The sequence below is a fragment of the Octodon degus genome, unplaced genomic scaffold (genome assembly GCF_000260255.1).
Source record: "Octodon degus isolate 3935 unplaced genomic scaffold, OctDeg1.0 scaffold00212, whole genome shotgun sequence".
Classification (NCBI taxonomy): Eukaryota; Metazoa; Chordata; class Mammalia; order Rodentia; family Octodontidae; genus Octodon; species Octodon degus.
The window spans coordinates 3,704,279-3,713,053 of NW_004524788.1; the positions used below are offsets into that span (position 1 = coordinate 3,704,279).

The 8,775-nt window shown below is 39.7% G+C and overlaps 1 protein-coding gene and 1 pseudogene across 1 annotated transcript in view; one reads left to right on the forward strand and one right to left on the reverse strand.

Annotated features, from left to right (window-relative positions):
• The window catches only part of Fbxw11 (F-box and WD repeat domain containing 11), a 165,103-nt gene that overhangs the window by 17,051 nt on the left and 139,277 nt on the right, over positions 1-8,775 (forward strand). The window lies entirely within an intron of this gene.
• LOC101593163 overlaps positions 5,395-8,775 on the reverse strand; it is a 5,667-nt pseudogene continuing 2,286 nt past the window's right edge.

Here is an 8,775-nt window from a genome sequence, read left to right on the forward strand (position 1 = left end):
TTTTTTTTTTTTTTTTTTTTAAATGTATGTAATACATGTAACTACATAGATCAGACTTGCAGCGATTCTCCTGTTTTCAGCCTCCCAAGCGCTGGGACTGCAGGCCTGCACCACTACACCCAGTCTCAATCCCCATCTTAGTGTGCCCCATGGGCGGGGCCAGCACTGCACATCAGGATAGAACCCTGGCCACTGCATATTCTTCTGTTCTTGAAGTAGAAAGTGTATAACTAAGTTTGTATTTTAGGAAGTTATGTTTGGTGGGTATATGTAGGAAAGATCAAAGAGAATGAAGGCAGAAAAACCAGTCAGTCTTAGGTGGACAATGATGGTGGACCAAAGCATACATGGTATGGATAGTGGTAGGGAAGTGGGGAGTATAGAAAAGATGGTAGAATCTATAGAACTCAGGGCTTGGTTTTAGCAGTAGGAGTGAAAAGGAATAGTGGCATGACTTTTCTTTACCCTGAGCACCTGGGTGGCTATCTGTTTTCTTTTCTAGGAGAGGCGATACTAAGGGAGGAGATTGGGGAAGAAAAAAAAATGAGTTCATTTTGGCTTATACAAATTAGACTTAGCTGTGGGTGAAAACTCTTAAGGAGAGAAGTATGTACTGTGGTGGGAATGCTAATGTGCAGCACACTAAAGAGGGTAGGGTTAGAGAGAAATAGTTTTTAGCCTTGATGATACCTGACTTTTACTTAGTACATTTATAAGAGTACCCAGATGTGGATTGGAAGAATCTGTCAGTGTATAGTAATGCCAGCATAAAGAAATGAGATATAGTATAGGTTAGAACCTGAGATCATACATGATGTTCACCAAGAGATGTTATTACCATTCTCTTTTTCATCCTGGTTGAAATTCCATTACAGGTAGATGATAGACATTCCCAGTCAGCAAATTAGTTCATTATATTTGGTTGTGATGTTTCTTTCACACTATGATTGATTAATTAATAAAAACATAGTTTTAATTATTTTTTTCTTTTTTTATGGAACTGGGGGGTTGAACCTAGCAATATTCCTAGTCCTTGAAAAATTTTATTTTCAGAGTGGGTGTTGCTAATTCACTCAGTTGTTCAGGTTGGCCTTAAACTTGCCGTCTTCCTGCCTCAGTCTTCGGAGTGTCTAGAGTTACAGGCCTGTGCAACGTCCCCAGTTTGAAATTAGTTTTTTGTTATTTATTTATTTATTTATTTATTTATTTTGTGGTACCAGGGATTAAACTAAGGACCTTGTGCTTGCCAGTCAAGCGCTTATTCCATTGATCTATCTCCCTGGCCCCCTGAAATTTGTTTTTAAAAACTCATTCTTGTCATTGACAATTTTGTATGCCTTTACACAAATTTATTTCTGTGCATCTGGTTACAAAAACAAGAGAAAAAGAACTTAAAACAGAGATGAAAAATAGGAATGTGCCCTTTTCTCAGCCTGTCTCAATTTCCAAATGCTTACCTAGCTGTGGTAGATATTTTTACTTCACAACCTGAGCTGCCAGCACTTTTATCTACTTGTTAAAAAAATAGTGAATCGTTCCAGCGTCGGAGTGAAAATTATTTGTGTTGGAATTACTGAAGTACTGCTTTGGTGTCCAGTGTAACATATCCATGCAGATAATTAATAATAACTTATAGCATCTCCCCGGCCCGGAAGACTTCCTCATAAGTGGTGTGTGCCACACATGGAGTCCTGTCAGGAGGCTCTTAATCACTGGTTGTTAATTTGGAGCTGTGCGAAATTTGATCCCTTGGTTAAGGTGGCATTTGCTGATCTCATAACGAATGTAGTTTTTTCCTCAGCGATTAGAGAGGAGTGTATGGACACTGTTTTGAAAATTTGTAAATGTCTTTCATTTAGGACTTTTCACCTAGTGATTTCAGCATCCTAATCCTGAAATCATTATTACAATAGGTGTTAAAAATTGTGGCTTTTTTAGTTGTCATTCCTTTCACAACAACTAGCTAACATTCATAGAGAATACCTTAGTGTTAATCAGTGCCGGTGCCTTAATAGTCAATTACAGTGTTTACCGATGCTTCTTTTTGACATGAGCGTTATCAGTCTTAGTGTTCTTACTGACTTTTGGCACACGATGTCCCAGGCCCATCTTGTGTTGTTTCCTACACAACAGGATTCAGTTGTTTCTCCAAGAAGCTGCGGTTCTTTATAGTGGGAAGTGGATTTAGAAACTAAAATTATTGTTGTGGGTTTTACTTCTTTTTGATCCTTCTGGTAGATAGGCTAAGAAATAACTGTGACAAGAATCACAGGTTCATGTTATTTTTGATTCAAATTTAATATTATAGGATTTATTCCCTCCTGAGCCTGTTAACCTTTTAATTTTGAAAATCTAAGGAATCTCTGATATCAGGGCCATCATATTGAGGTATACCTTGTATTTATTTTTTTTTTAAATCTTATTTATTTATTTGGTACAAGGTCTTGATATGCAACTGGAAGTCATAGTGATCTTCCTGTCTCAGCTTCCCCAGCACTAGGATTATAGACATGCCTCACCGTGCTTGGTTTTGGTGGCGGGCACAGGGTGCCTAGGGTTCCTGGGCTGGCACAGCATACAGTACCAGGGATTGAACACCTGTCCTTGCGCTTGTTAGGCAGGCACTTAGACTGCTGAGCTATCTCCCCAGCCCTATACATTGTATTTAGATAATTTTATTTATTTATTGAGAATGTACTATATTTTAGCTACTCTTTGGTAATATGGAATAGAATAAGATACTCTGCTTTCAGTAGTTTGTAGTCTTTTTTTTTTATTTATTTATTTGAGAGAGAGAGAGAGAGAGAGAGAGTGAGAGAGTGTGTGGTGTGTGTGTGTGGCCAGCTCAGCCCACCAGGGGGCGGGGCTGGCTGGCATGTGGTGCTGGGGGATTGAACCGCGGTCCCTGATGCTTTGCCAAGCTTGTTCTAAGTAGGTGCTTTAGACCACTGAGCCATCTCTCCAGCCCCAGTTTGTAGTCTTTTGTGTAAAAAAGTATACCATAAGGTGAAAACTGGTAAGGATCATGAGGAGCAAACTGTAGAGATACAGATTTGAGACAAAAGCCTGATGTCCCAAGAGAGCAGGGAACACTGGACTGAGCCCGAGGAGGGTTGCTGTCTGTTTGCAAATTCCCGGAAAGCTGGGACCCAAGGCAGCAGATAACAGCTTCTCCTGCAGGCACCCTGTCCTTTGATCCCTTGCTTGGGATGTTATAGGCTAGCATTTGTGTGAACCTAGTCTTAGGCAAATGGTGGAAGTTAATAGAAACAGTAGTTTGTATTCACTTAGGTAATTATGCACATTCCTTAGTCTGCCTTTACCCCTCAATAAATGTGAGATGCTTCTGAGGCTCTGGGCTCACTTGGAGAGAGACTAATCTCAGTGAGATCTCTGAAGCCATTCATCAGGTCTTCTTGTTTCTGCACCAACCCGTAACATACAACAGCAAACAGTGTTATGGGAATTTGAAAAGGAAATTTCACAGTGGATTTAAAAAAATAAAGTTTTCCTTTGAGGCCTGGGCAGAAATTAGATGGGCAGGAAGGTGTTGCGAGTCAGAGCTGTCATATTTTTTTTTTGGTGATAGGGTCTCTATATGCAGTCCAGGCTGATTTTAAACTCACTGAACTCATTCTAACCCATTTGTAGCCCAGGCTGGCCTTGAACCCTTGGCAGTCTTCTTGCCTCAGCCTCCAGAGTGCTGAGATTATAGGTACTCTCCACCACACCTAGTCCTCAGAATGCTGGAATCATAGGTACTCTCCACCACACCCTGTCCTTAGAGTGCTGGGATCATAGGTACTCTCCACCACACCAAGCCCAAGGGGGCTGTCATAATGTAGATAACTAGGTGACTACTTGGGAGGCCAAGGCAAGATTACATATTTGAGCCAGCCTGGACAATTTAGATCCTTTCTCAACATAAAACATACGAATCTCTGTAGTAAAGCACTGCTGGGTTCAGTCCCCATTACTGAGAATAAGAAAAATGAAACAAAACAAGAAGATGACCAGGTGAACAATGGCCGGCAGGCAGTAGGGTGTATGGTTTCTGTCAGGAGCGATAAGAGGTTCTACAGACAGCTGATGTAAATCTTATGTAAAGGGACTGATGTAGATGCATTTAGAAAGGTAGATTATAAGCAAATTTTAGACTTTGTCTTTAGGGCTTAAGTTGTATACTGTAGCCTGTGTCTAGATAGGAATCCACAGACATATATTTTATTTGGTCTGCATAGATTTTAAAGATTGAAATGTTCCATGTCAGAGCACTTATTTCTGCTTTTGCATGCTACCTGGAGTTCAGTAATAGTTTTCATTTTGAGTTGGAGATTGTACTTCCCTATTTGTCATCACTCTAAGGAATCTTTACTAATTGGTCATTTAAGCTTTTGAGTTTGTAATCCCGATATGGGGCGAAGGTATATGAGATTGGTATGATTTGAGAGGGAGTTGGTTATGAAAGTTAAAGCAAAAGTTGTGCTTTAGGAAGATACTCTGGCAGTCAGTTTGGAAGCTGCATTGGGGCAAGCAAAACTGGAGCAGAGAGAACAGTCTGTTGAAATTGTCCAGTGGAAAAAATGATAGAGGATAGTAACAGATGGTATAGGGAGGAAAAAAAAATAAGATACTTTAGATGTTGAATGTATAGATTATATTGACAGATGAGAATATTGTATGTATATATTAACATGAATGTAAAGCACACCTTTGTTTTATCTGGCACAGAGACTTGAACCCAGGGCCCTTACATTGAGCTGAAATAAATCTCTAGCTACCCCCCCCTTTTTTTTGAGAGTCTCCCTAAATTGGGTAAACTGGGCTTTTTTTTTCTTTATTTATATATTTAGTATACAGTCTTGGTACGCAGCTCAACTCAGTGATCCTACTGTCTCAGCCTCCCCAGTGTTGGGATTACAGGTGTGCGCCACCAACACCTGGTTTCAGTGGCCAGCTCCATGGGTCTGGGGTTGGGGCCAGCACGGTATGCGGTACTGGGAATCAGGTCCTTGCACTTGCCAGGCAAGCACTTGGACCATTGAACTATCTCCCTAGTGTGCTCCCTCCCTTTTGAGGCAGCTTCTTATTACTGAGTTTGTTTATATATTTGTTTTTAATATTAAATGATTATTCTTCAAGTTTAAAAGGTTTCAAAATACATATATACAAGGCAAATAAAATAAACTGTACTCAGAATCACTATAGAGTGGAGTACATAAATACAGAGAGTCCTTTACAGGATACAAAAATTACAATGTCACTGAAAACAAAGAAGAACATTCAAGAAAGGTAAGCAAATCAGACCATCTTGTAAAGAATACATTGACTAAGATTGATCAGTACTAACTCCTTGAACATTAGGGCAAAATCTTTTCTATGCCTCCTAGCTGCCTAGCCTTCTTTTTTTTGTGCTGAGTTGTCCATTTCAAAGTTACTGGCTTCTGATAAAACTATTAAGAACTTCTTCCTCATCAACCCTGTTTTTGTCTTGCATGCTTCTCTGTCTACTACCTGGCATTCTTGAGAAAGACTGGCTTATTATATTTAAATTTTGAGGAAATGTCAGCCATCAGTGAATCATCAGGGTTGGGTTCTGCTATGAGCAGCTGAATGGAGGTCAACACTGTTGTGATGTTGAGGGCTGGCTGGTCTCAGGCACCTTTTGGTGGCAATTTAAGAACATCTAGACAAATCCAGCAAAATCTTTTTTTCTTTTTTTTTGTATTTAGGGAAGGGTCTACAGGGTGTTCAGGGTCTTACTACTAGATCTGACTCATATGATCTGCCTTGTTTACAGCCTCCCAAGAGCTGGGATTAGAGACATGCTACCATGCCCAGTCTCAATTGTGGCTCAACACGCCCTGAGGGTGGGGCCAGCTCAGCAGGTGCTTTAATCTGCTGAGCTATTTGACTGGCCTTCAGTTGAGAATTTTTTTTTTTTTTTGGGGGGGGGCGCTGTCTCAGGCTGCCTTAAGGGCCTATCTGGTAAGACAGGTTGAGGTGGGGATGAACCATGGTATTCTGCACCTGACTGTATTTGCATGAGCAGGTGCTTAAACTGAGCTAACCAGCTAGCTCCTTCAGAATCAATGTTTGGATGATAGATTGCAGTCAGAAATCGAATCTGTGGAGGTTCAAATGGGTACCTCTCAGGAATGATAACTTGTAGTTCGAAAATGCCTTATGAAAGGTGTGTTGGCTCCACCTAATACTTGAGCTCACAGGTCATCCATCTGGTCCTTTTCTTGTCAGCATGTGATACCTGGAGGTGACTCTGTGGCTAACATTTGCAGCTCTCTTCAGACATGAAGCTTTCTGCATGATTGCTAAGTGCAGGAGAATCACTCCACACCAAGGGCTGCTTGAGATGCACCCTGGTCGTCTTCCGTGCCCCAGGTTGTGTACCACTTGTTATATATTAGGAGTCTGTGCCATAGCTCCAGAGGTCTCACTGAGATTAGTCTTTCTCTAAGTGAGCCTTGTTACTGAGTTTAGGCTAGTCTTGAACTCATTGTGATCCCTCTGCCTCACCTTCCAAGTACTGGCATTAAAGACATGCACCACCACATTCTCAGTTTGTCCAGGCTGGTCTTGTGTTTGTGATTCTTTGTCGGTCTCCCACAATTCTGGGCTTACAAGTGTGCATCATCAAGTGTACTACCACACCCAGTAAAATCATAGTCTTAAAATGCTAGTCCTAGTGCTGGCTGGTACCATTTATTTGCAAGGTTGTGGATTCAGTCCTCTGTACTGCCAAACAAAATAAAAAATATTGAATCCTGTTTCTGAGAAGCTTTACATTCATGAACCAGTTTCTGGAAGCTAGTTACTTGTTTTACAATCTATAATCTATACAAATAACATACTTTGGCAAAACTATAACTTTATTAATCTGGCTATATTTCTGAAAGTTGTATATATTATTCTTTTTCAGTTCCTTATAGAGCTAAATTTTCAAAGAAAAATATTACCAGTGCTATATAATTTTTTTTTTTTTTGTATTTTATGGAAGGGTCTGCAGCATGTTCAGGGTCTTACTAGATCAGACTTGTAGTGATCTGCTTGTTTATAGCCTCCCAAGAGCTGGGATTACAGGCACGTGCCATATATAATTATTTTTAATTAACTTGCTGTTTATAGTTTTCTCACAGTGTCTTCAAGAAGTTAATTAAACGAATAGTGAATCCATAAGGTCTTGCCCCATATTGAAAGTACACCATAACAATATTGTCTATACTGTTGTCTTGAAAAATTTCCTGTGTGGTTTGGGTATGACTTGATATGATCCCATTGCCAATGCCATTACTCCAATACCATTGTCACTTTCAGCCCAGACACTAGAGATAGATTTGAAGCAGTTTCCTTAACTGACAAAGATTGGTTAAAAACACAGTTGAAAGTACAGTTTTTATTGCATATAATTTAAATATATTGAAGAACATGCATGTTAAGTGGAGAATGAGTTTTTACATAAGCTCACAACACACTAAGATCAAGATACAGACCATTCTAGAACCCTTGAAGTCTTCCTGTTGCCTGTACCTCAGTCACTTAGTGAGGCTCTAAAACATCTGTTGAGACCAACTTTACTGTAGGTGAGGTATGTCTCTTTCTAAATTGTAGTTAAACTTTTACATCTTTGTTTTCCCCGATCAATATTATTTTCTTTTTTGGTACTAGGAATTGGCCCAGAGCCCTGTACACGCTGGGCAAGTGTTCTGCTACTGAGCTAATATTTTAAAATTTTATTTTGTATCAAATCTTGCTATGTTGCTGAGCCTAACCTTGAGCTTTTCATCTTGGTGCCTCAAACTTTTTTTTTTATGAGCAGAATATATTTATTGGGGGAAAGAAAGCTCCTGTCCAAGAGAGGGACAGGAGGGGGCCTGAGCGGGTTGTCCCTGGGGAAGCTTTCTCTTCTAGGGACTTTTATAGAGGAAAACCATGCAATGAGGTGGGTCTAAGGTGGTGGAAAAGACATGGGAACTCACTTAGGTGGGCATGAAGTGGGACAAAACTATGGTCGACCAATGAGATTACAAGCACCATTGCTCAGGTAAAAAAAATCCACTACCAAATAGGGAAGTGAGTTACGAGCAAGGGGGCATGAATACCGGACAGGGTCCTTCCTGTTGGGGGTTGTGTTAGTGACTCACTGGGCTCTTTCATCAAATTCTTGAGTAACTAGAATTATAGGCGTGTACCACTGTGTCCCTGTCCATTTATTATTACGTGTGTAAATGCATCCATTTTGTTTTGTGTAGCTGTAGGTTATCACTCCTTGTATATTGCATTGTGCATATGGTCCATAGTTTGTTGTTTTTAGTTGGTTGCTTGAGTAGGTAAATTGCTGAATACTTGGCTCCTACTGATAAATACTTGGGTTTTTTCTAGTTTTTGGCTTCTATTATGGATTAATACTTCAAGGTCGATATAAGCACTTACTTTTATTGGGCATAAAGACCCAAAAGTAGAATTACTGGGTCATAAAGTATATATTTAGCTTTTGTGTATTATTTTTTCCCCATAATTTTATTGAGAAACAAATAGCAAAGAGACCGTTTCAGACCAAATTGGTAGGACAGTTTCAATAATTAACACATTGTATACATTCTTCCTAGTGGTTAATTGCTGTACAAGATGTGGACATGATATCCTATTTACAAAACACTTATTAGAACAAATCCCTCTATTCATTAAGAGAATGTAACTATATATCTATCCTAACCATTTTGAATACACAGAAACAAAATGGACATTCATCTCTATCCT